The following is a 27,396-nucleotide window of genomic DNA, read 5'->3' as shown; positions in this document are numbered from 1 at the left end:
TGTCCATCACTAACTCCCAGAGCTTGCTCAAACTCATGTCCATTGAGTCACTGATACCATCCAACCATCTTATCCTCTGTCACCCTCTTCTCCTTATGCCCTAATCATTCCCAGCATCAAGGTCTTTTCTAATGAGTTGGCTCTTCTCATCAGGCAGCCAAAATATTGGAGCTTCAGCTTCAGCATCAGTCCTTCCAATGAATATTCAGGATTGATTTCCTTTAGGATTGACTGGTTTGATCTCCTTATTGTCCTAGGGACTCTCAAGAGTCCTCTCCAGCATCACAGTTCGAAAGCATTAATTCTTTGGCCCTCAGCCTTCTTTATGGCCTCACATCTGTTCAAGATTACTAGAAAAACCATTTGTTGTTGTTTAGTGATTCAGTTGTGTCCAACTCTTTGTGACCCCATGGGCTGCAGCCAATCTTCCCTGTCCTTTACCATCTCGCAGAGCTTGCTGAAACTCATGTCCATTGAGTCAGTGATGCCATCCAGCCATCTAACTTTGACTATATGGACCTTTGTCAGCAAAGTAATATGCTGTCTAGGTTTGTCATAGCTATTCTTCCCAGGAGCGAAAGTCTTTTAATTTTGTGGCTGCAGTCACCATCTGCAGTGATTTTGGAGCCCAAGAAAATAAAGTCTGTCACTGTTTCCATTGTTTCCCCATCTATTTGCCATGAAGTGAATGGGACTGGATGCCATGAACTTAGTTTTCTGAATGTTAAGTTTAAGCCAGTTTTTCTACTTTCCTCTTTCACTCTCATCAAGAGGCTTTTTATTTCCTCTTCACTTTCTGCCGTAAGGGTGGTGTCGTCTGACTGTCTGAGGTTGTTGATATTTCTCCCAGCAATCTTGATTCCAGTTTGTGATTCATCCAGCCCTGAATTTCACATGATGTACTCTGCATATAAATTAAATAAACAGGGTGACAATATACAGCCTTGACATAGTCCTTTCCCAATTTTGAACCAGTTCCAACTGAGGGAGAGAGAAAACACTGGGTCAAGCTTTGTAAAGATTGTCATTAATAGATAACCTGGTAAACATAGAAAAGATCTTCTGCTGTATTAGGAGGCTTAACCCTGTGAAATAATTATTTCTAAATAAAATAAAGAGAAGAAAGAACAAGTTACTGCTTTCTGGAAAGCGACGAAGTTGCGGGGTCATCTTCTCACTGCAGATCTTTCCTTCTTAGTCTTTGGATCATTGGTTAAAAGTTTAAATATTTGTACTATACAACTCAAACAGCGACAGGAGAACACCAGCTGGTCTCTTCTGCCTCTTGACGTCATTCTAAAGTGTCCATTCAGTGTAAGAAATAATGAGCTGAGAAACAGGAAGAAAATAATTCGACTTTCAGATCACAGATTGAGTCAGCTGGCTGAGCAGTTGAAGATAATTTTTTTCTATCTAAATTAGCATTTGGGAAACTCTGAGAGGGAGCAAATATGAAAGCATGTTCTGTGGTGGGATTTTCTTTGCTATTTATAACAGCGCCATGAACTGATAGAATGGCGTTTGAAAAAAAGTGTGTCAAAGAATCAAATACGCAGATACAATTTGTAGAAGGCACCTTTCACCACTTTTAGATAAATTATATGGACTGAAATATTATGAAAAACAACTTCTCTCCCTTCAACTTCTGGTTTACATGCCAAAGGTTATCAAGACAAGACATTTCTCAGCCCCCTATTAATCTCCATTAGCATCTCTAAAGACTAAACAATCAATGATAATTTAGAGTCTTAATGTAAAGCAGGATAAAAAGCTTTTTCAGGAAACATTGCTGTTTTGAATGGTCTGCCCTCTACAGTCTGAGTAAAAACCATATGCTTGCTCTGCACACAGTTTCCATAGGAGGACACGGGGCTGTACTGAGTGCTTCACATGCAAAAATTCTAGAGCCACCCATGTTTAATAAATCTTTGATGATTTTTTTTTTAACCACTCAGATTTCCAAACTGAGGGAAGGTAGCAGGGCTGAAAGAACCATATATCTGTACTCAAAACACCTAAGTCAACCTAATAGCAGTTTGACTTTAGGCAAGCTACCTAACCCCTCAGAGGTTTCACTTCCCTCCTTCCACTTGGAGATGATGATAATTATAGTGATGATGATGGGGGATGGTGGTCACCTGCCCCCCAAATCGCTTAATATTAATGGAGATAATGTCTGAGACCATGGGAAACCAGTAAGGGCTTCCTGGTTAGTTACATTACTAATTTAATATCAGTTGGTTTTTCATTGTGATTTTCATAGCTGTCCCACTCTCCCAAGTCTATACAATCTCCCTCTTCTACTCTTGGCCTGTGATCAACAAAGACACTAGCTGATGAGAGCAGAGCTATGGAGACTGCTCACGACAAATGCTTCCCTGGGAATAGAAAGGTGCGTCTGGCTTATGAATTAACAAGCCTGACTGCTTGCTATCTGACCTCCACCATGTGACCAAGGCAGGGCTCAGAATAACCCCATCATACAGAATAAGTACATGATTTCCTATCTTTTTTTATTTTTGGTGGGAGGGACTAACCAATCTGGTCTCCCTCTAAAAATTCTTAGAGTTTTAAAATAAGCTATGGCAGTTTTCTTGTGGAGAGAGTCCCCTTTGCCTCAGTCAGGAATGCAGGAGGTGAAGAATCATATCTTCAACATTATCTTTACAATACACAGGCCCTTTCTCCAGGGTAAATATTTACCTGCAGTAAACATACCCCAGTTACTGCCTCCCCATCACTTTACAGAGTACTTTTTAAAAAGTAACTTGATAAAGGCTGGGCTTTCTATATTTGTTAAACTGTTTCTAATTTAAAGATGACACTTATTGAAACTTGCGTTATGTATATGATAAGAGCATTTTAGGATGGTAATTAAGATTCTAAACGAAGCCTCTACAACATTTCCTCTAGTGGTGTTTTGCTTTGTTTTTACTTCCATTGCTGTTTAAAGATATTTTTCAGTGGTAAAACCTCCTGGAGAAAAGCATAGTCATCTGTTTGCATATAAATTAAGCGCATGCTCAGTCATGTCCGATTCTTTGCGACCCCATGGACTGTAGCCCACCAGGCTCCTTCTATCCATAGGATTTTCCAGGCAAGAGTACTGGAGTGGCTTTCCATTTCCTCCTCCAGGGGAACTTCCTGACCCAGGAATTGAACTGACGTCTCCTGTGTCTCCTGTGAATTCTTTACCACTGAGCCACCTGGGAAGCCCATGTGTTTACAGGAAGACAAACGTTAGTTCAATTGTTTAATATTAATAATTACACTTCATGGAATAAAAAGTACATTAATAGGATCTACCCACTGTGGATTAATCACCAAATCTTTATTGAGTACCACTCAGAAAGAGTTAGGACAAGGGGACAGGACTGGTCAGGCTGGAAATGGCCCCAGCTATAGGAGGGCAGACTGAAAAGCGGTCAGCCCAGATCCTCCCCACTCCTGCAAAGACAACCGCTAGTGGCTCAAAAGCATTGTCTTCTGTTTGAGAAAAGGCAACATATCTTGTCATTTATGTTATGAACTACAGTGCAGAAGACAAGAAGAGCCCTGCATGTCTTCCTAACATCAATGATACACCCAAAAGGCAGACGCTTATGCGTTTATAAGCTACTGGGCAACGTTGAAAACTGCACATAGCAAGTCAGTAGCTCATTACCCACCCCTTGACCTGAGCAGGAGTTGGCAAACCATGGCCTGCAGGCCAGACACAGCCCACTCCCTGTTTCTGCCCAGCCTGCAAGATGGCAATGGTTTTTACAGATGAGCATTTGTAATCAGTTTGATAATCAGGAACATTGACCTTCAACTCCAGTTAAGCAAGATATTATCACTAAGAAAAAGAATTCCATTCTTCTCCTTAGTAGACTCTGGGTGTGTTAGTCACTCAGTCGTGTCTAACTCTTTGCAACCATATGGACTATAACCCCCAGGCTCCTCTGTCCATGGAATTTTCCAGACAAGAATATTGGAGTGGATTGCCATTCCCTTCTCCAGGGGATCATCCTGACCCAGGGATTGAACCTGGGTCTCTTGCATTGCAGGCAGATTCTTTACCATCTGAGCCACCAGGGAAGTCCCTTAGTATTATGGTATTACCATAAATGCTCAATTATTACACAAAGTGCTCAATTATTATATTTTGAATTTTGCCCATATAAAATGTGAGATTTGGTTTCCTCTTTTGTTGTATGTATGTAAACAATTTCCTCATTTTTTACATCTTGGCTCCCAAAGCCTAAAATATTTACTTTCTGACTCTTTACAGAAAAAGCCTGCTGACCACTGGTTTAAGTCATCAGGTTCCATTTTTGCCTCTTGAGGTCATTGAGAGTTTCTTAACCATTTCTCCCACCAGGTCTTCCTCTTTTCATGTCTGCTGAGAAAGTTCTATCATTTTTAAATCCCTTTTAAGAGGAGATTTGTTCCCTCTTAAATATTCTTTTTATGAGAACACATGTCCCTCAAATTACATTGCTGCTGTAACATCAGCTGGTAGGATGATGAAAAATTGATAGTTTAAGACAAAACCAAAGACAGGAAATGCAGGGTGGGAGAGGGTAGAAACAGTAGCATCCATTAAGTAAGGAGAGAGACAGAGGAGGACTAAGGGCCTATTCTCCATTAGGTGAAAGAAGGTAACAGTCAGGAGGCGTCCAGGGCCCCCCGACTTACACCGCTGCATCACCTCAAGGCACTGTCCTCTTCATCTGACTCTTTGGGTTTTTCATCCCTGAGATCTGAAATCCTTGGACCTGCTTGTAAGAGATGGTTGATGCACAAACATGATCAGTGCCATCTTCTTGGCTCTTCCACACATGTCAGCCCAAGTCTCCCAATTCATCAAGGAGTGATAGGGCCAGACCCTGGGGCATCATTCAAAGAAACCACAAATTGGAAATATAACCCCCTTTACATTAGGAGATTAGATGGGATTAGCAGAACTTTGATCATCCTCAAAACAGTGCTGGCTCTTGCCCACTGCCCTCTTCTGTAAGGCAGATCTGCCGGTGTCCACACAGCCTGCATGTTAATTTGAGGACAAGGAAGGCTTTTCAAAACAGGCATAAAAGAGAGAGTGAAAAACACCACCCCACACACCCTTGCACATTTGGTAGGCCACTTGGCTCCTAGTTGCTAAGCATTGAGAGGAGCTGGAATGTTCAGCACTATTAGACATCTCTGAGCAGTTCTAACTTGCTGGAGGGGAAAAATATATTACTGTTAAAAAGAGTTTGGGGGCCCTTATGCACTGTCAATGAGACTGTAAAATGGTGTAGCCACTATGGAAAGCAAGCGTAATTCCTCAAAAAATTACAAGTAGAGTTAATATATGATCTAGCAATTCCACCTCTGGCCTTGTACCCAAAAGAACTGAGAGTAAGGTCTTGAGGAGATAGTTGTACATCCACGTTCATAGCCCCATTATCCGCAATAGTCGAAAGGTAGAACAACACAAGTGTCCATCAGCAGATAAATGGGTCAACAAAATACGGTATGTACATACAATGGAATACTGTTCAGCCTTAAAAAGGAAGGGAATTCTGGCATGCCCTAACCTGGATGAACCTTGGGGACATTAAGCTTGGTGAAATAAGCTGGTCACAAAAAGACAAATCAGTATATAATCATGAATATGAGGTGTCTAGAGTTGTCAAATTCATAGACAAAAAATGGCATGTTGATTGGCAGGGGGTGGAAAATAATAAATAAAATAAAAATAGAGGTGGCAGGGAGGAAGTAGGAAGTTGTGGTTTAATGAGTATAGCTTCAGCTTTATAAGATGAAAAGAGTCCTGGAGATTGGTTACACAGCAATGTGAATGAACTTAACACTACTAAACTATGCACTTAAAAATGATTAAGATGGTAAATCTTACATCACACACGTTAGATTTACATATATATGTCCACATTTTTAAAAAAAATTAGGAATAGTTATACCAAGAAACAGGAAAGAACAGGCAGTTCCTGAAAGTCTGCAAAATGGTTGCTTTTTCTTGAGCTGTGTAAACTTAACAGCAGGGAACTGAATTCTCATGTGAGATAGAAATGGTTCCAGGGAGCTGACTCTGGGCATATCTGACACAATCTTAAAAGGACTGTTTTCTCCATAACAGGATGTTTAAGAGTTAGATCTGGGAATTTTTCCTACCAACGTCTGCCTAGTTGGAAATCAGTTTTAGAATCTCTGAATAAATATTTTGAGATTAGCGCTTACTGAAGCTCTTCTAAAAAAAAGAGTAGCATAATTAGCAGAGAAACCCCCGTCAGGAGCTTATGAACTATATAGGGATAGAAGATGGATTATTTTTTCATTCATTAAAGACTATCCGCTGATAGTCTACCATGGGCCAGATTCAGCTCTATTCAGCTCTTGCATCAGCAGTGACTAGGACAAAGCCCCAGCCCTGGTGAAGTTCTGCTGGTGGTAGAGGGAGCCAGACAGTAAACAAACAAGTAAAAACACGATGTGTCAGATGGAGAGAAGTGTTATGGAGTAAAAGTAAGTGCAGGATGGGAAGAATAGAGCGTGGTGGTCAGAGAAGGCTATGCTGGCAAATGCCCAGAGGCTTCAAGGGACTGCAAGGCTGGCTTGGATATCAGAAGGGGAAGGTTCCAGCAAGAGTCAGAAGGCCAGTGTGGCTGCAGCACAACATGAGCAAGACTGAGAGCAGTAGAAGATTTGATCCAAGAGGTTCCTGGGGGCTGTGTTAGAGGGATGGACCCAGCTCTTGTACAGCCTTACAGGCCACTGTAAGCATTTGGGTTTTAGCTCTATGGGAGATGGGGAACCACTAGTGAAGGTTGAGCAGAGTGACATAATCTGGTTTGCCTCTCAAAAGCATTATCTGACTACTGTCTAGAAAATAAAAATGGCATAAAGGGCGAAAGCAGGGGAGCCAGTTAGGGGAAGATGGCAACAGTCCAGAAGAGAATTGGTGGGGGCTTACCAGGCCTGATAGTGATTGAATTCTGGAGGTGAGGGGGAAAAGGCACTAAGGAGAACTCCAAGACTCTGATCCAGGCTTCTGGAAGGATGGGCTGCTCTTTATTGAGGTGAGGAAGGCTGCTGGAGAAGTAGGCTTGGGGTGGAGGCAGTATTGCCCTGATGGGGAAGTAGGAATCCACTTGGGGATAGTTGAGCTATAAACAGGGAATGACTTCATGAAGTTCCTCTCCAAGTACCCAGCATAGTGGGCACTAGGAAATATCTGTTGAAATGTTGATGATAAAGCGGCATATACATAAGTGAGAATTATTCATAGATTTATCTCCAGTTTATGGAGATTGGGCTGTATCACCTGTATGGGCTGTTCCATAAAGCTAGGAGAATGCAATACAAACTGTGCACAAACACTTAAGGGAAATTAAAGGAAAGAGGGGGGGGACGGTGGGTCATCTGGACAGGCTTCTTGCAGGTGAATATTTGGAGGAGAGGGCTTCATATCTTTGGGAGCACTGCTGTGAGATACAGAATGGCGATGGAAATGCATCCATGAACTCCCCTTCTTCACGTGGCCTGCCTGCATTCGGTGCTAGGTTCACCATGTTCAGATACGTTCATTTCTTACCCTTTTGCTCCAAGGCTGTACATCCATAGCATCTCAGCTGAAAGAGATCTCTTTAGAGGTTTTTGTACGTATTCTCCTAGTAGGAGATAGGCTAGGGTCAATCCCATTGCTAAACTCCCTGCCTTTCTCCCCCTTCCCCAAGGAGATTATCAGTCTCTGTCAGTCACATATCCATTTAACAGTCAAGAGCCAGCAATCAGCACATTCGCTTGTATTTTATCTCAAGCCCCAAAGAGCTGTGTCTTCAATCACTTCTCTTTATTCTAATCCTAGAGGAAAATTGTTCTTCGTCCTGTAAGATAGTCTTTTGTCTCCTTGAAAACCATTAAAAGAACATATTCACATGCCAGTAATTCCCCAGACCCTGCAATAGCCAGTCAAATGTTTGTATTCCACCACCAGGCACTTGAGTTGACTAGTATATCTATGCCGACAAGAGGCCAAGTGTATTCTAAGTACTGAAGAGACCCGAATGTCTGCAAATTAGGATCTGAAACGCAGGGACGCACGCCCCACAGCTGTTGAACTTGAATTACTCTTTGAATGCGGCACCCAGGGCTGAGAGGCACTTCTCAGAGAGGCCTGTGTGCATTCGTGCTTCTAAACCCTGCCCGTGCCCAGAGCTTACATCCTCACTTGGACTTTACAGCCGTCTTGGGTACAGGGAGCCGACGAGAACAGGTGTTCAGATTTATATTCCTCAAGCAGCCCCTTGAGGCTCATTGAGGACAGACAGGTCAGTGAAGGAAGAGGCTGAAACGAAGCCTTCCACCCCCAGAGTTCTCGTGCCTGCCAGCAGACAGCTGTTTCAGCCGCTTCCTGCTGTCGCTCATGAAAGCATAACTGCGATTCAATGAAAAATCATAGAGGGTTGCTTGGAGCAGCCCCTTACTTTGGAGATTGGCTGAAACCAAGGCACTTGGATGTGTTGCCATCACTGTGAAATTTTCACCTCCAGCAGCCTGAGCAAGAATGACCTATTTTGAATGTGACGGCCCATGACACTTCGGTAGCGTGAATAATTTAATAGGTGCAAGAGCTCTGTCAACCCTGTGATATTACAGCAGCCCTGCCTTCCTGGCTAATTATGGAGGGTGACGGCGCCCCATCCCATTGTCACAGCTTCTGTGCGAAGCTGCCAGGGACGTGGATTGTGTGTGAGCAGAGAAGGAAAGAGGGGAAGTGGGGCCAGGCCTGGTCCCTGCTACCAAAGAAGGCTTTGTGGGTCGAACAAGCCCTGCCGCAAGAGTCAGATTTCCCCTTTCCCATCTGCAAAGCGAAACTGTGCGGGGCCCAGGGGGTTGGAGCTTGTATCCAGTATCCCCGATCGATCGGGGAGGCAGAGGCTGGGAAAGGGTGATTTAGGAAGGAAAAGAGGCACTGGACGCCGAAGCTAGCAGGGAGAGCTAATGGTTTCCAGGCCTCAGAGAGGAGATACCAGCCTTTTAAATGTGCAGCTGGACTCCCAGCCCCAGGAGCAGGAGTATGAGCTGAGTGCTGCAGAGAAGAGTGAACAGCTAGGAGGAATCTCATTTGTGGCTTCAGAACCTTTCCCTTGTGTTCTAAGCCATCTTGATCCTCCCTTCAGCTCTCTCTGGCTTTGCTTAAATGATAGCGACAGCCAGTTAACCTCAGAGACCTGTTTCCAATGTGAATTGGGCTCCAGAATAATGTCCATGAAGATGGTGAAGATTAACAAGCAGCGAAAAAGTTTTAAGTAAAATGGCTTCTAGGTCCGTAATTCCTCCTAAAATCACCTTCTGACGTTAACGGTCTCGATCTCATGCATTACAGAGGGACCAGCCTTTAGGAAGATTGTGCATTGCTGGGGGACAGTAAGGAGAAAACAAATTGAACAGGATTATGTGTAACAACAGATCTTGCCTAAAATTGAAAGAGAAATGAAAAAAATTAAAGGAGTTACATAAAGAAAAAATATTTTTAAAAATATGAATGACTGGCTAAAAGCATATTTAAAACTGTTTTTCAATAGTCAATAGGCTGTTATTAATGTGCATTACTTAGGGGAGTATTAGGAAACGGATGGCTGGCTCATATGAGAATAATTCCAAGAAGGTTTATTTACAAAGAGATGACTTATGGAGGTCTGAATCAGTAGAGTGTCGGGGAACCAGAGGGCAGAATGAAGTGAACACCACCTGGCTCCAAAGGATGGTAGAGGAAGAGGTTTCTAGAACATACAAGGAGAGAGAACTATATAGAAAGGCTGCCTGGGGTTGAGGGGGAGCAGTCATCTTTTGTGAAAGGGAACAGCCAGCCCAATGTGACCTCAGAGGGAGGAGCCTCAGAATTAACATCCTCACCTCACTCCTTTCCCCTCATCTAATCTCTTTTGGGGCTCCCCACTGGCCAAACCCTACTGGACATCACTGGACGTTGATGTGGTCCCCCCGTGGGGAGCGCCAGGGCAGTCAGCAGGAGTGATAAGGGTGGAGAAAGAACAGGAAGGGGCTGCAGGGGACAACCTGCAAGCCACAGGGGGCCCAGGGGGCCCAGGGGACACGATATAAATAAATCACCTTGGAGAACCGTACAGACAAATGTCTTCCTTTATGTTTCCCCTGATAATGGGAGAAAAAGGAAAAAGATTCATTATGAAGTGAAAGTCAATTTAAAACCTTAAGAAAAGCCTGCATGTCAAGCACCTAGCATTGTGTGTATACGTGCATGGTGATGGTCTCCAGTCACTTTTGCATTCATTCTGCATTATTTTATCCTTCTTTTAATGTCTTTGTGCAACAGTATTTGTTAAATTTATACTACTTGCCTTACTGGGTGCAGAGCTATAGGAATTTGTAAAGTTAACGTTCTACCAAAATGTTTGTCAGTCTAGAGCACAGGTTCTCAAAATATAGTCTGAGGAGCCCTCAGGTTCCCCAAGACTCTTTCAGGGTGTTTCCCCCAAGGCCCTTAACAATTTTTGAAAATACGAGAGGATTTAGGTTATGTTATATAAATAAATATGAGCTTTTTAAGTATTGAGCTATAGTTGATATACAATATTATATGTTACAGGTGTACAGTATAATGATTCATAATTTTTAAATGTTATGTTTCATGTACAGTTATTAAAAATATTTGCTATATTCCCTGGATTGTATCCTTGTAGCATATTTTATACCTAACCGTTTATACCTTTTAACCATGTTTCCCTCTCCTCTTACCCTCCCCACTGGTGACCACTAGTTTGTTCTCTATATCTGTGAGTCTGCGTCTTTTCCATTATATTCACTAGTTTGTTGTATATTTTAGATTGCACATGTAAGTGATATGCAGTATTTGCCTTTCTCTGTCTGATGTATTTCACTTAGCATAATGCCCTCCAAGTTCTATACATATAAACATATATATATATGTATATATAACTATTAAATGGCTGGTCTAGATTACATTATTGTGTAATGGGGCTTGAGGTAAAAAATTGGGAAGTGATTTTTATAAATTAATTATTGCAGAAAATGACCCACTCCTTATAATATAATAGTAATATATGAGAAATCCAATCTCAAGTTGCTGGACAGAAGGGGGTCGTTTGCTACATGTAGGACATATTTTATTTCCTGTCAGCCTTGAACATTTTGCTGACTTTCACCCATGCAACTTCCAGGTCACTTGGTGCAGAAGCTAGAAGTGGGGGTGAAGGAGGGGTTTAAGATTGGATCATTTGCCTGAATGCATAGGCCTGATTTCAGAGCCCCTGAGGCATCCACTCCTGGGACATACTAAAATGCTAAGGGTGTTGGCCCAAGTAGTTTCCCATTGTGCAAGCAGATATGTGTGACAATGGTAAGAAAACAACAGCACGAGATGCCTGCTCCCTTGAGGACCTTATCATCAGAACCAGGCACGGACAGAGGAGGATGGGGTTCTGCTCCCAGCAGTTTCGAGAGCAGTGAGCAAGACTCAGCTGTCATTTGTTACATTGAAACATACTCCTATAGGTCCAGCTCTGATGTCAAAAAATACAGGCTTGTAAACATACTTTTTCCAGGGGATAAGGTGACAGAAGGCAGCAGGGACACTATGTGCTCTCGTTCCAAACATAGTTGATAGTTACTGATGATTCTCTACGCTCTTTAATATAGAAGTTACAATGCTATAAGTGGCAGTAAGCATAGTTCCCAACATCAAGGAGTTTATAAACTGATGAGGGGATGTGTACCAAATATTTAGGCTGGAAGGAAGGTGTGTGATAGGGTCTTATTCAGGGGACACACAAGGGACTTGCAGAAGGTACAGGCAGAGTGTGGAGGGCCAAGAAGGCGTCGGGAAAGGAGGCAGTGTTTGAACCAGGCTTTCTGGCTAGGCAGGGTTTTTATTTTTTATTTCTTTTTTTTTAAATTTAAATTTATTTATTGTAACTGGAGGCTAATTACTTTACAATATTGTATTGGTTTTGCCATATATCAACATGAATCCACCACGAGTGTCCACGTGCTCCCCATCCTGAACCCCCTCCCTCCTCCCTCCCCGGGGTTTTAGAGACAAATCTCAGAGGTAAAAGAAAACACAATGGACAATTCTCAGCAGAAAGTTTACAGGTAGTAGAAATGGCCCGAGCAAAAAAGCAGAAGTAGAAAGTATCAAATGTTAGAGCCGAAGGAAGCTTGGTGATCAAGTGGTTCAAATCCTTCATTGGACAAGTGAGGCCCCTAAGATCACAAGGGTTGAGATTTGTCCCAAGTTTATAACCCACGTGTTTCAATTCAAAGTCCAAACACTTTTTGTAAGGCTGTTTCCCGGACACTGTCATGATAGGAAGAGCCAAGGCTTATACTGGGTACTGTAGAGAGATGGGGATGCAGCTGAAAGGCTTCTGGAAACACACTGTAGTGCCATGAAGGCCAGGCACCTGTTGGGACCTTACCCAGACCCGTGTGTCCCAAAGTACGTTCTGAGACAACCATAGCAGAATCGTCAGCATGCTTTTTCAAATGACTGAATTAAAAAATCAAAATCTGCTTTTTAAACTCCATCCCAGAGTGATTCTTATGCACTCCATAAACTAGAAAAACAGAAATAAAGGAGGGGAGGAGGAAGGAGCGGGTGGGATGTATGGAGAGAGTAACATGAAAGCATATACGTTACCATATGTAAAATAGATAGCCAATGGGAATTTGCTGTGTGACTCAAGGAACTCAGACCAGGGCTCTGTAACAACTTGGAGGGGTGGAGCGAGGAGGGAAGTGGGTGGGAGTTTCAAGAGGGAGGGGACATAGGTATACCTATGGCTGATTCATGTTGATTCATTATCCTTCAATTAAAAATAAATACGTTTAATTATAAAAAACAAATAAAAGGGAATAGAGAAAGATTGGTTATAGCGACAAGTGAAACATTAGTAGAGGTGAGCTGGGGGGAGGGTAAAGAGTTATAGTAGGAGAGCTGAGTTCTAGCATCTTCCTCTTTCAAGGCAGCATTCCCAGTCATGATTTGGCCTTGCAGTTGGGTGACCAAATGCCTCTGGGCGAAGGTCATAAGAGTAAGACGGAATTGCAGAATCAGGATGTTAGATACGCTATCCACCTGGATATTAAACATCATAGTTCTGAAGGAAGATTCGATCTCAGCTCTATCTGGCTACCTCTCTCCAGGACTAGTGAACTAGATGGAGAGTAAAAGCCCAAATGCACCAGCATCGTAGGCAGAAGGAATACATAGAGAAATACAAACGGATAGAGGTGCCTAGGTAAAAGCCGATCTCTGGCACCTTGTGGTTAGAGCACTCACTTCACTTCATGATGGCAGTAGGTCTTCGGACATGTTCTGAATCCTGCATTACATATCTGACGCTCTAAATCAGGAAACAATTGGCTGCATTTCAGATGCTCTTCTGCTTTCTTCTAATGAATTGTGCATTTACTAAGATTGATTGGTGGTGCAAAGAACAGAGCCTGGCATGGCCAATTCTGTCCCCTAAATAAAATCTGGCCTTAAAAATGCCCATGAGAGGAAAACAATGAAATTTGGTTTTCAGAAAAGACCATTTTCAGTGCTGCTGAAGTTAAAACACCCTGTTTTATGGCACCAAAAATAATCACAGTTCCCATAGCACCCATAGTACTTCCTCTTTCATGACAGCCACCTCAGATATTTACAGCTGTCCTTACAACCAGGCTCCTCAAGATGGGTTCCATGACTTTCCTATTTATCTCTGTGGTTCCTGCCCTTAGCAGAGTGCCTGGCACCTGAGTTGAAATAATAGCTATCATTTTTCCCTGCTGCTGCTGCTGCTGCTGCTAAGTTGCTTCAGTCGTGTCTGACTGTATGACTCTCTGGACTGTACCCCACCAGGCTCTTCTGTCCATCGAGTTTTCCAGGCAAGAGTACTGGGATGGGCTGCCATTTCCTTCTCCAGGGGATCTTCCCGACCCAGGGATCAAATCCATGGCTCTTATGTCTCCTACACTGGCAAGCGGATTCTTTACCACCAGCACCACCTGGGAAGCCCTCATTTGTCCCTGCTGCCAAGTCATTTCAGTTGTGTCTGACTCTTTGTGACCCCATGGACTATAGCCCACTAAGCTCCTCTGTCCATGTGATTCTCCAGACAAGAATACTGGAGTGGGCTGCCATTTCCTTCTCCACCATTTGTCCCTTGGGCTGTTAAATTAAAACTGATACATGGATAAGGACTACGGGTGGGGTTGGGGACTTGTGTTAAACCGTTAACTGCTTTGGAAAAAGTCATTTCTTTCCAGTGTTGTGAAAGCATGACAAAGTCTCACACTAGAGATTTCTATAATATCCCCACCACCAATGCCTGACAAGCTCTGGGCTTCACTGTTTTCCTGGATGAGGTTTCCAGGGCTACACCAGTGTATCTCTGAATGCTTCAAGTGGTGAAGTTTTCAAGACAGAATTAGAGAGCTCTCACCAGAAATTAAATCAGCCAGAACTTTGATCTTGGGCTTCCAGCCTCCAGAACAGTGCGAAAACACATTTCTGTTGTCTAAGTCCGCCCAGTATATGGTATTTGTTATGACAGTCCTAGCAGACTAATATAGTGGGGAAACAGAAATCTACTTCTCTTTAGGGTGGGTGTTAGACCCTGCTCTTCCCCCTGGACTTTTCCTAGGTAGTCTATTATAATCTAATCTGGTTAGTAATAGACTACTAATGCTAGTAATACACTACTAGTGCTACTAACAGACTACTAATGCTAGTGATGCTAATCTGTAGTAGCTATTATTTCTCCCAAGACTTTTCCTGCATAACTGTACTTCTTTCCAGGCTTCTTTCTCTAGAATGAGGTAAATGGAGAAATCTTTGGAACCGCTAGTCTCTACATAATTAACCATAATACAAAGTGGCGGTTGCCCAGCATCTCAGGAGATAAGATCTAAGATGCTGTGAAAATTCTGAAGTGAGAATGCAGGGAAAGAGGCAAGAGATCTGGGGGAAACAGATAGAGACTAGAGTCCTGAAACTGGACCTTAATGAATAGATGTGGCTGTTGGGAAATGGGGTGAAGGCTATGAGCATGGAGATAGGCTGGGGGTGGGGCTGACGAAGGAAATAAAAAGATCAAGGTAAGAGTCCAGGTGAGCTCCAGAAAGGCAGAGTTATTCATCTTTCCTTCACTAATTAGTTGTTAAGCTCTTGCTCTGTGCTGGGGATACCACAAGATATAAGGCAGAAACAGTCTCTGCCCTTACGATCTCACACCGCATACACCACCTGGGAAGCTCCATGATCTCACAGTTCAGTGAAAAAGAGACCAAGGACAACTAAAAAGGTAAAGAAAATCATTTTAATTTAAAACTGGTGCTATAAAAGACACAGCGCATTAAAAAAGAAAAAATGAGGGGAAGAATATACTTGAAGATGTAGGTGGTCAGGGAAGACCTCTCTGAGAAGTGATTTGGCACATTTAGGGAACTAAAAGAAGGCCCTTGTGACCTTAGTGACCTGAGCTTAATAAGAGAGAGGCTGGAGACATAAGTAAGGCTGAAAAGGATTGGCTCACCAAGATCGAAGCATTGTCATGGATTTTAGATTTTATCTTATAATAAGTGAGGAATGAAGGCAGAGTTTTAAGCAGGATAGTGACCACAACATAATTTTTATTTTTAAAGATTACTCTTTCTGTATTAGTTATCTATTGCTACATAACAAATTGTCACAAATTCAGCTGTTTAAAACAGCACATGCTTATTATTTCACAGTTTCTGTGAGTCAGGAGTTCAGGAAAAGCTGAATCAATGTGTTTTCTAGGGCTAGAGTCTCATCTGAAGGTTTGACTGAGGAGAGATCCACTTTTGAGCTAATATGAATGACGGCAAGATTCCATTTCCGTGAGCTACTGAACTGAGGACCTCGGTTCCTTGTCATATGAGAGTCTTCAACATGGCAGCTTGCTTTATCAAAGCCAGCAAGGGACAAATCCAACTAGCAAGATAGACATCAAAATCTTTTATCATCTAATCATGGAAGTGATATCTCAGCCTATTTGCCATATTCTATTGGTTAGAAGTCACTAGGTTCACACTCACGGGGAAGGGATTACATGAGGGTGTGAATACTAAGGGGTGGGAATCATTAAGGACCATTTAAAGTTGTCCCACCACAGTGAAGAATGGATTCTGGGGAAGAGCAAAGTGGAGCTGAGGAGATAAGTGACTCAGGCTAGAGATGAAGGATCCCAGAGAAGGATGGTGGTAGTAGAGCTGGAGAGAGGTAACCAAGAATGAGAACTGTCAGAGAGAGAGCAACAGGTTTTGTTGGTGAATTGAGTGTGGGAAGAAAGAAGAGGCATCAGTAACAACTTCCTGATTTCTGGCCCTCTAGCCAGAAGTTGGAAGGTTGGATAGTGGTGCCGTTTATTCTATTTTTAACTAAGATGGTTAAAAATAGAGGAGGATCAGTTTTGGTTTATGAGGAAGAGAATCAAGAATTGGCCAGCAAGAAATTAACAGGAATTTTAAATAGGTACTCAGATATCGGACCTTAGAGGAGAGTTCTGAGTTGGAAATGTAAATCTGGGAATCTTTTTTCTTTTTTTTAATATTTATTTCTTTTGGCTGTGTCGGGTCTTTGTTGTGGCTCACTAGATCTTCGTCGAGGTATGCGGGATCTTTCATCACAGCACGTGGGCTCAGTAGTTGCAGCGTGGGAAAACTGGGACTCGTTAGCACAAGAACATGACTTAAAGCCCTGAATGAATAAATGAGAGCCCACTGCAGGGCCTTGAATACCCAAATAAGATGTTTATGTGTATTTAGAACTCCATTTAGTCCTCTGTAAAGTGCCTCAACCTACCTTTAGAACCACTGTTCGCTTGCCCTAATTCTAATTATCTTTCAAGGAGGATATCCAGGTTCCATCCTCTCCCTCCTGCTGGTTTTGCTTACTTTGGTGGGAGGAGGGAAGAGTGTATCTTCTGATTTAATCCTACCTGTCCTTGTGGTCTATTTCGCCATTGTCTTAAACAATGTCATTCAGTTCCCATACTTAACTGAGTTATCACCATTTAGGTTGTAAACTATTTGAGTGGGGCATGAGGAGAGCATTCTTTCTTTTCTCCCCCATCCTTTTCTCAGATCTCCACAAATATTTATTGTATGAATGAATGTTTCAATAGCAGTTTTATTTATGGTCATTGTAGTAGCTATCAAGAGGCCAGGAAATGCTATAGGAGTTGTGGGGCTGTTTGGACCTTTGTGACTCTCAAATTTATTGAGGCTGGAAAGGACTGGGGGTGGGGGGGGGGTCATTGAATAGGTGAAAGAGAAAGGAGGTAGAATAAGGAAATATCTGCAAAGCCTGGGCTCAGCTGTCAAGTATCAACAAGGATACGACAGGGATGAACCCAGGTCCAGGCTGAAGGGAACAAGGATGTATGACAGACAGGATGGTAGGGCCACCATTATCCAAGTTTGCAAGTGTCAAAATCCAGCTTTTGCACAAGTATCTAAAGTTTATTCAATTGTGTCACCTTGGACAAGTCACATTAACTTCCTTGAATCTTGGTTTTCCCATCCATGAAATGGGAGAATTAATACCTAATACAGACTTATTCGTCAGTTCAGTCACTCAGTCATGTCCGACTCTTTGCAACCCCATGGACTGCAGCACACCAGGCCTCCCTGTCCTTCACCAACTCCTGGAGCTTTCTCAAACTCATGTCCATCAAGTCGGTGATGCCATGCAACTATTTCATCCTCTGTCCCCTTCTCCTCCACCTTCAATCTTCCCAGCATCAGGGTCTTTTCCAAGAAGTTCTTCGAATCAGGTGGCCAAAGTATTGGAGTTTCAGCTTCAGCATCAGTCCTTCCAATGAATATTCAGGACTTATTTCCTTGAGGATTGACTGGTTTGATCTCCTTGCAGTCCAAGGGACTCTCAAGGGTCTTCTCCAACACCAGAGTTCAAAAGCATCAATTCTTCAGTGCTCAGCTGTCTTTATGGTCCAACTCTCACATCCATACATGACTACTGGAAAAACCACAGCTTTGACTTGATGGACCTTTGTTGGCAATGTAACATCTCTGCTTTTTAATATGCAAACTTATAGTCAGGAACAAATGATACAGAGCTTGTAAAGTATCTGCTTCAGTGAAAGTCTCTCAATCATGTCTGACTCTTTGTGACCCCATGGACTATACAGTCCATGGAATTCTCCAGGTCACAGTACTGAAGTGAGTAGCCATTCCCTTCTCCAGGGAATCTTCCTAACCCAGGAACTGAACCCAGTCCTACATTGCAAGGGCCACCAGGGAAGCCCATATGCTCCAGAATCTAGGGTATAAGAAGAAAACCAATGAATGGTAGCGTTCAGCATCCTAAGGATTATGTCAAGTCAAGCTAACTCACTAGGGACACATATTGACCAGAATACCAATTATTTAACACATACAAGGAATAACTTGCCAGGAGGACTGGAATGTCCGTATCATGTGGTCAACACATTTTCTCTTCTGAAGGAAAGTCTCTTTGGGAAAAATGAATGCTGTTAGGAACTATGTAGACAGTTGGAAGAAGGACAGAGGGAGGTGGGTGTGTGGAAGAATCCAGCTGTCATGGAGCGTGCAGCCTGTCAAGGCACTCACTGCTCAGGCTGCCCTCCGTGGTCTAAGGCAGTGACCTGGTGACCAGGGCTTCCTCTTGGGTGCCCTTTCTAGGCATCAAGCACACTCTGCTCTTCCTGTTGAATCCTTAAGTCAGCTATGATATAGCTGATTAGGCTATGGTTTGGGTGTCTCAGAGCCCAAGTGTGAGGATGCAGTCTCATCACCACTGGGTAAGGACACAGTGTCCTCAAATGTTCTCTTTTGGTCCATATCTAAACTCACTGAGTCTCACCCAAGTTGGGAATAGGGATACACCATTGTACTTAACATACTCTAGGCACACTTCATTCAGGATGATGAATTTACAGATAAGGAAACTGAGACCTAATAAGGGATTTCCTATTTAAGAAAAGAGGCAGAGACTTTGTCTCTGGGTCCTTGTACACTCCTAGGATTGGACAGTTTCCACTCCAAAGACTCTTTCCATGGAATATCTTTGCCTGTCAGCTCCACACTTTCCTAAAGAAAACAGATTATGTATAGTTCTAATCTGCCAAAACAAAACAAGACAATTCTGTTTCTCCCCATTGTTATGAGATCTCGCTGCTCAAACAAGCTCTAGCCGAGAGCCCACACAAAGGAAACGTCAAGGGGGCTTTCCAACACGACTCTTGCCAGGGGCAACCAACTTCACACTCACACACACACCACACACACACACACACACACACGTCACCGATGTCGCCCCAGCGCATTGTTTCGATGCACAGCCTCTCTTCGAAATCCCAAAAGGTTAGCTGAAAGAGCCTTTGCTGGCCTCGGCTGTTCTCCCGTCTCCCTCCAAGGCCCTCGGTCCCCTGCGCGAATTCCAGGGATAACTCCATAGCGGTGACACCAGCCCGTGCCAAGGACCTCGGCGTGGCGGCGATCAGCTGGCCGCCGACAGCAAAGCGCAGCCTTTGGAGCTGGGCTGGAGGAACTGTCAAGCAGCTGGCTCCCCCGCCCCCTCCCCGCCCCGGCGACGCCGCGGGCCCGGAGCCCGCCCCGCCCCCGCGCTCCCCGCCCCCGCCCCCAGCGCGGCCACCGCCGCGCTCGCTCGGCGCGCTGCCGGCCCCGCAACTTCAGCCCGCGCCGCCGCTGGCTGCCGCGAGCTGAGGCTGGAGGTCGGCCGCCGGCGCCCGGGCCTGGACCGAGCGCGTCCCGCGACCCTTTGTCCCTTCCTCCGAGTGAGCGCGCTCAGGCTGTCTGCAGAGCCGAGGTGCGGGCGGCCCCGGGCATTGCATTGGCACGGAGGCGGTTATTCTAAGCCGGAGACCTCAAGTGTCCCCCTGTCATGACAAGGAGCCTTCGTCTTTAGGTATGTGCACCTTTTTATTTGTTCTTTTTTTGCTTCTGATCTTGCTGACAGTCCGGGTGAGGTCTGTGTGGCGAGGGTGTCGTCGGCTTGAATGAGTGTCGCCTGTTAAGGAGCCCCTTGGGACCGGGGCGTCCTTGGTTTCCTCCGCCTGGGAGCGTTCGGGTCTCTGATGCCCACAGGATAGAGACGCTAAGTTGCTGTGCAGTAAGGGGGCACAAGCACTTTTGCAGGCAGAACGGAGGGATGCCCAGGAACGTGGTAGGACCGGCCCAAAAGGTAGTGAGGGGCCCGCTGCAGTGCCCGGGGACCGGAGCGTTGTTTCTGGGGCGAGGACGCGCGTGGCTGGACATTAGATGTCCGGGGAGGGGGCTTGGTGCGAGCGCTTCGGGATCCTAAGATACTGGTTGCCGCCGAGCGACTTCCGGCACTGTCAGTGCCCACGGGGAGACCAGCTCGCATCTGGGATTACAGCCTCTGGGATGCTAACTTGCCCCCAGGCTGCCTGGATTCAGCTTGGCTACGAACCAGCTTCATCCTCCAAGTCTGGATTCCAAACCGGCAGTGTGGGGTTGGGGAATGAGAACTGGGTGGGGAGCAAGAAGGAGAAATGTGTGGCACTGATGCCGACCAACGTCTAGAAGAATGAAGGGGTAAGGGGTGTCGATGCACCTGATGAGCAGCACCGGTTCAAGTTTCTGTGGTTTGGGAGATAGTCTAGGAAAAAGAAGCGTCTGCACCTCTATTAGCGCGAGACTGTAACCTCCTGTCCCCCTCCCCCAGAATGGTGGGGAGCGCATAGAGAGCCTCAGTCTAGGAGAAGGTAGCTGCTGTTGGAACTGAGACGAGCGGAAGCCATCCAGATGTTAAGATGGGAGAAGCGCTGGGCCGTTCGCTCGTGCGAAGTGACAGCTCCCGCGGGAGCCAGAGAGCAAGTGGAAAAGCGAGATAACTGGACGGGTTTTTATTGGGGGTTGGGGCGGGGGTGGTGCAGAGGGGATGTTGGCAGCGTCGAGGGTCCTTATCCTGAAGATACCAACGTGTTGCTCGAATGAGTGACAGAGAGGAAACGTCTAAGCTCGGGGGCCGGGGGAAACAACCATGATTGTCTTGGAAACCAGTCTGGATCTGTCTTCTCCTCCCTCCTCACTTGCTCTCCACTCACTGCCAAGTTCTACGACTGTGACCAATTGTCCCCCACTCTTAAAGAGACTGTACTTGTGCTCTGTATGGGACTGGGCATCTCCTCTGAGCCTTTGCCCCTTTGTTATTTGGCACGTGATCACTTCTTCCTTTTTGTTTCCTGTCACGTTTACCTGGCTCTGAGTATGTTCCCTAGTCCTAGCCACCCGCAGTTTAGTATATTCATGCTCACTTACTTCCCCTCTTCCTCTTGCTTCTCCAGCCTTTTCAGAACACCCTCTGATTTTTCCCTCTCACCCCCACTGTCTGCCTCCTTTGTGTCTCCATCAGACTGTTATAGCTGCTGTTCCAAGCAGGGAATGTCAGCTGTGAGCTCTTCAAGAAAGAACATCATCAGGCTACTCTCCAGTGGTTAATTAGGAAGCAGCCAGTGGCTAACCTGCTGTAGGAACAAATTGCAGGGGTGTGTCTACTCAAGGGAAGAGCCACTAGAGGAAAAGGCCTCCCTGCTCTTCCCTACCCCTCCTAGCCCAGCCTTTGGGGTCAGCCTCTTGTGCCCAGCTCCCCCTGCCACAGAGATGCTGCCAAATCCTGGCTTTTCCCCAGGAAGCTGATGCATTTGTCTGTCCAAAAATCTGCTGCGTGCAAACATCTGAAAACCTGAAGAGTGGAGATCTGTTTAAGTAAAAACGTGCTGCATATGTTGCTTTTCCGAAAGGCCCCCAGTGGGTGCTGCTTCTCTCTTCCTCTGCCAGTCCAGTGTGAGATTGTGGTTTTGAATATTTTATCTTCAGTATAAATATAAAGAAATACCAAGCTAGAGTGAGAAAAAACTAAAAGCCTGCACTGGGGACTTGACTTGCCTAGAATTCTGTGTGCTTGAACACAAATGCTGGCAATGGCTCTCTTCTTTCTGTGGACTGCGAAGTCAGATTATTTCCAGCAGAAAAGGGACACATACATCCCTCCTCAAGGGTGACCTGGAGAAACCAGGGGGCCTGGAAAGGAGATATTTATGTCTGTGGGTGTCACTTCAAAATTCTACTCTTTAGTGTTGGAGTCCATTGACTTGGGGCCCTTCTGATGACAGTCAGCTGTCCTACCCTAAGCCTGAGGTTGCTGGGTGGATACATCCCTAGTGTGGTAAAACCCCACAGTCCAGCTGTGATACCAGCCATGTGCCCAGTTGTGACTATAACCAAGTCCCTTCTCTGCTGTATTTTGGGTTAATTCATGTATTATTGACTCACCGCTCAGCATCAGGAGACTAAAACACAGACAGAGGCCATTCACCCTGGAGGGTGAACAGTGCAGCCTGCACTTTCCATATTAAATAGAAGAGTTGGGTGAACAACCATCCCTTGAGTTGAAGTGTTTGCAAACCAGTGTTTTATTTTACTGCTCATTGCATTCAGTGAGTTGGGGGGAAAAGATAAAAGGCTGTCTTGTTTCTGTTCTGAAAAGAAGTCAGAGGTCTAAATTCAGTTTCTTCCTTTTCTTGGGAGGAAGCGTGGTAGAAGTGAAAGTCTTGTTTTGTTTATACAGTGGGTTCTCCTCGGGGCAGTGGCAGATATTTGACTTTCCACGTGGGCCTCCTCCGCCCCAGTGGCCATGGGCCCGGCCTCGTGCTTCTGAACGGCTCCTTTACCAAGGTTTTTTTCATCTGCCAAGCCCAACTCCACCGAGTTGGAGCAGATAGACAGCTTGTGTTTGTGGCCATTCAACCAGAAAAGAATACCAGCTGAAAACAGACAATGAAGCAAGGGAATTGGGGGTGGGGGTGGGGAGAGGAGGTACAGATAGGCCAGCAGCACATAATTGGTTCCCCAAAGGCAAACCTAGACACGGGATGGCTCCGTGAAGCCGTTGTCATGTAAACACCCCATAGTGCGATTATTAGAAAGATCTGTTCAGAAAAGGAGAGCGATTATGACTACGCACCTTTTCCTCTGGAGGGAACCCTCCTTGGCGTCATTCCCCTCCACTTTCGAAATCATATCCTTATAGACAGTTTCTCCGCACATTTCCCCCCTGAAAATGAAAACCTCCCCCATCGTGCACATGGAGGCCTTCCAGCCGATTCCACGAAACAAAAGCGCTCAATGCACAGATCCTGAATGAATTAATACCGAAACACCCACACGTCCTCCTCCCTCTTCCTATCTCCTCTCTGAGGCCACCAAGTTCCTCGCTGGGGAAATGGCCAAGGTTTGTTGTTATTGTTGAGGGGTGGTGGGTTGTGGGGTTTTTTTGGTTACAGTGTACTCATCCCACTTTAGTTGGAAGTATTCCCTAAAAATAATAGATGTTTTTCTCGAATGTGGCCAGTTACCTAGAAAAGATCGTTTTACACATGGCCCGATGCCGGGTGCCCTCCCTAGACACCACCGAGAAAAGAAACCACTGTGATTTATTTTCTTGTGCCCATCGTTTACATGACACTGATGAGCACTGCGTGGAGGATATGAATGTTTTCACACGTCCATCACACTAATTAAAAAAGAAAATTAGATTTCTTTTCAACAGTGAGAGCAAATGAGGTGCAATGTTTCTCTGTTGTGTTTCATAAGCTCAAAATGAGCTCTCTGCCAGATGGAGGATGGCAGTGTCTTAGACAAAGGGAATGTTTTTCACACCATTTAGCATTCAAATATAATAAAGTAATAAATATAATAAGTATAATAAAGTGATGAATAATCATTTTTATTTCTGAGATGGATTGGAAGTCCAAGTCCTAAATTACAGTGTTCTGTAATTTAAGGGAGCACTGGGATCTGGCCAGAATTAAATTTTTCATTCCATATACAAGTGTAAGATACCGATTATACCTTCTAGGAAGTGCACAGTCTGGTAGAGAAGGAGGAGGAACCCAGCTGTGTTGGACGGAGTGCCATCCGCCTGTCTTGGTTTCCCTGCTTACATCTGTTGTCTCAGCATAAGCATAAATGTTAATAGCACCCCTTTCACTCAGAAGGATTCTGATTGGTCACCCTAGAAAAGGGGCTATGGGAGGTCAGAGGAAGGCGAGGAAGGCTGTGACTGGAGTAATCAGTGAGGATTTCATCCATGCGCCTTTGGTAAGATTATAGATGAATGGAAGGGAAAAGAGAAGACTCACCAGATAAGACTAGGAAGATTGTGAGCTCTCTGAGGGTACAGAGGGCCCACTTCGTTCATTCCTGGATCCTCAGGGCTTACGTGCTGCCTAGCAGGTCATAGGCATCCAGTGTGAACTCACTGCCTGTGACCTAGATTTAAGATCAAGATGAAGGTAGAACAGTTCAGGACAGCAGAGCAGTGTGCCTGGCAAAGGTTACGTGGGCACAGTTATGACATAAGGCTATTAATAATGGCAATGGTATTAAAACCAGGCTGGTGAGACCATCCCAAAAAACAACCTATGTGCAGAACAATGCCTTACAACCCTTTCTTGTGTAAGTCACTTGTCTTTGGGATTTAATGCTGTGGCTTTCACCTGTAGCGCTGGAAATGATCTCTTTCTCCTCAAGCAAACTGTTCAGGAAGGAACTGAAGGAACAATGACTCCATTCACTTCAACCTTGTCCCCTTCTGTCCTTGTCTTCTAGGAGGACTTTTGGAAGAGAGGCAAGGGCGGAGTTGGGGGGAAGGTACCTTACAAATAACAAAAGCAACACAGATGAACACAAAGAGCACATGGTTTTTCCTTCCCCTAGTAGGGAGAATAAATCCATAGTGACAGTTTCCTGGAGCAAGTGTAAATTCCCGAGAGATTATTCCTGGGACAGCATTTACTTTCCCTACTTTTTGCTGTATATGAAGGCATGGAGAGACTTGGTCTTGGCCTTAACTGTGACAGTCCACCTTCTAATTAATGTCCCCCCTGCTGCGATACAGAGGTTCAAGGTTAATTATCCCAAATAAATATTCCAGGATAACTACCAGTGACCCTTGAATGGCAATGCCATACTTTCCTATTATAAAGTTACTTAGCAGCATTTTAGCCACTTTGAAATGAACCATATCTTCCAAAATTATAATACAGTTTAGTTGTCTTGGTGATGGTTCACCATCAGAAATATGTGGAGCTTAGAAAAGAGAAAGATAGACATACACAGGGATATAGCCCTGAGAAATGGGCATTGGGATTCTGTTGCAGACAACAGAATCCACTCAGCAGAAAGAATGTAAAATAAAATGACTTACAAAATTGTTGGGTCAGGAAGGCCAGGGAAACACACTGTACGTCGAGCTTTCTGGAACAACTTTGAAAGTCACGTTGTAATGGAGTCACTGCCTGGTCAATAATGTAGACACTGCCTGATGATTTAGGAAGCTGCTCTCTCCAGAAGGAAGCCGTCACTGCCGCGGTCAGGAAACAGATAGCCAGGAAGCCACCACAGAAAAACCAGGTAGTCCATGAAGGTGATTCCCAGTGGTGACAACAGAAGAGATGAAGTACAGCGTAGTAGGCAAAATAACGTCCCGCCCCCTCAAAGATGCCCATGGCCTAATCCCCCCAAACCTGTGAATGAAGATGTTACCTTATGTGACAAAAGGACCTTTGGAAAGATGCTAAAGTCAAGCTCCTTGGGATGATCCCGGATGCTCCACCTGGGCCCAGGCTAATCTCATCAGCCCTTAAAAGCTGTGGTCATGTGACTATGGAAGAAGGCCCAGAGATGCAGCATTGCTGGCATGCTTGAACGTGGAGCAAGAAGCCCCAAGAGAAGAAATGTGGGTGGCTTCCAGAAGCTAGAAAAGCCAGGGAACTGGGTTCTTCCCTAGAGTCTTCAGAAGGGAACACACCTGTGCTGACACCTTGATTTTAGCCCCATGAGACCCATTTCAGACTTCTGACCTCCTGAACTGTCAGATAATAATTGTGTGTCACCTTATACCACTGAATTTGTAGTAATTCATTACATTAGCCATAGGAAGCTTAATACCACAGCCTCCGCTTCAAATCTTGTGGCAAGCACACTGGTGGAGGCACCCTGTATCATGTGCAGAATCTGAGCTGCAGGGGATTCTGGGAAATGTAGTTTTCTGCTTCCAGGCTTCATTACTGGAAGTCACCAAGATGGGGCTTGGAATGACATCCAGTGCCAATCCCAGATGGCCACTGCAGCTGCCATGAGAATGCATGGGGGGCCTGGAGAGCTACAGTGTACACGCACTGCGCCCTGAGGGATGGAGGCATGTGGACATGGCGGAACAGAATTGGATGCCTGAGATATTTAGGAAGTTTAACCAGTGTTATTAAGTCATTAAGGCACAAGGGGGAGAGGAGGAGAAGGCCTCAGAACAGTTGCCTGTTTTACTGAACTAGAAGTTACTAACTGACCTGTTAGCTATTGCTGGCAGGGTGGTACTAAGGAGAGATTATACATAAGTATCAGTATCAAGGATAGTTATTGACATATAGACAGTCTATATGGCAAACTGTATTTTCCAAAAATGGCCTCAACAGTATCTCCCACCCTATAAGGCCCTTCCTATATAGTGACTTTGATACTCTTGCAATTGAGAAATGAGGTTTTCCTTCCCTTTCCTCAAAATCATGGCTCTCTTGACTCATAGAGAATTGACTTCCAAGGCTAGATCGCAAAAGATTACTCAGCTTCTTACTAGTTCTTGAAGCTATCAGCCACCATGTAAGCTATCTGACGATCCTGAGGCTGCTATGCTGTGAGAAAGCCAACTAACTGACCGCAAGGAAAGGCCTGGGACCACAGGAAGAAAGAGAGACGCCTGGGCAGCCCTCAGCTTCTCAGGTCCTTACTACTCCGTGTCCAGCCACCATCTGACTGCAGCAGAGCCCTTTCCAGCTCCTGACTCACTGTTGTTGTTCTAGTCCATACTGTCAGATGCAGAAATAAGGTCAATTAAAACCACGATTTTTTGTTATTCCTATCACATTTCTTCACTGCGAGGTAAATAGCATGACAGTTGTCAGTAGTAGAATAACCAGATCTAAAGCCTACCTTCCTCTTGTTGAATATTGGCCAGAGAAACTCATTCTTAAAATAGATATTAGAAGCGAACAGAGGTTGGTTTGTTGGGGGAGGATTTAGGAAAAGGGGAATTGGTAGCCTTGAGACAGAATTTCAAACTGGCTAATTCAACAGGTGAATAAGCAAGACTCCCAGTAACTTCTTTTGAAAGTAGAGTTGTCTCAGTGTGGCCAGTAGAAATACCACAAGTCTTTACTTTAGGGAGTGTTGTCAAATAGGGACCCACTCAGGAGATGGAGAAAAAGAGATGAAACATAGCTGGACAAACCCATGATCATGTACAGCTATCCA

General features: G+C 44.7%; 1 protein-coding gene across 3 annotated transcripts in view; it reads left to right on the top strand.

Annotated features, from left to right (window-relative positions):
• Positions 1 to 27,396, top strand: part of FAM65B (family with sequence similarity 65 member B) — a 109,546-nt gene that overhangs the window by 7,362 nt on the left and 74,788 nt on the right. Inside the window, exon 1 of one of the 3 annotated variants that reach the window (XM_005696774.2) lies at positions 19,714 to 19,969. The exons of the other annotated variants lie outside the window; for them this stretch is intronic. The gene's annotated coding sequence lies outside the window, so the exon portion shown is untranslated. Of the gene's footprint in view, positions 1 to 19,713; positions 19,970 to 27,396 lie in introns of those variants that run through there. 3 annotated transcript variants of the gene reach the window in all.

The sequence above is a fragment of the Capra hircus genome, chromosome 23, assembly GCF_001704415.2.
Source record: "Capra hircus breed San Clemente chromosome 23, ASM170441v1, whole genome shotgun sequence".
In the NCBI taxonomy this organism is placed as follows: Eukaryota; Metazoa; Chordata; class Mammalia; order Artiodactyla; family Bovidae; genus Capra; species Capra hircus.
This window is presented reverse-complemented; position numbering and strand designations above follow the sequence as displayed.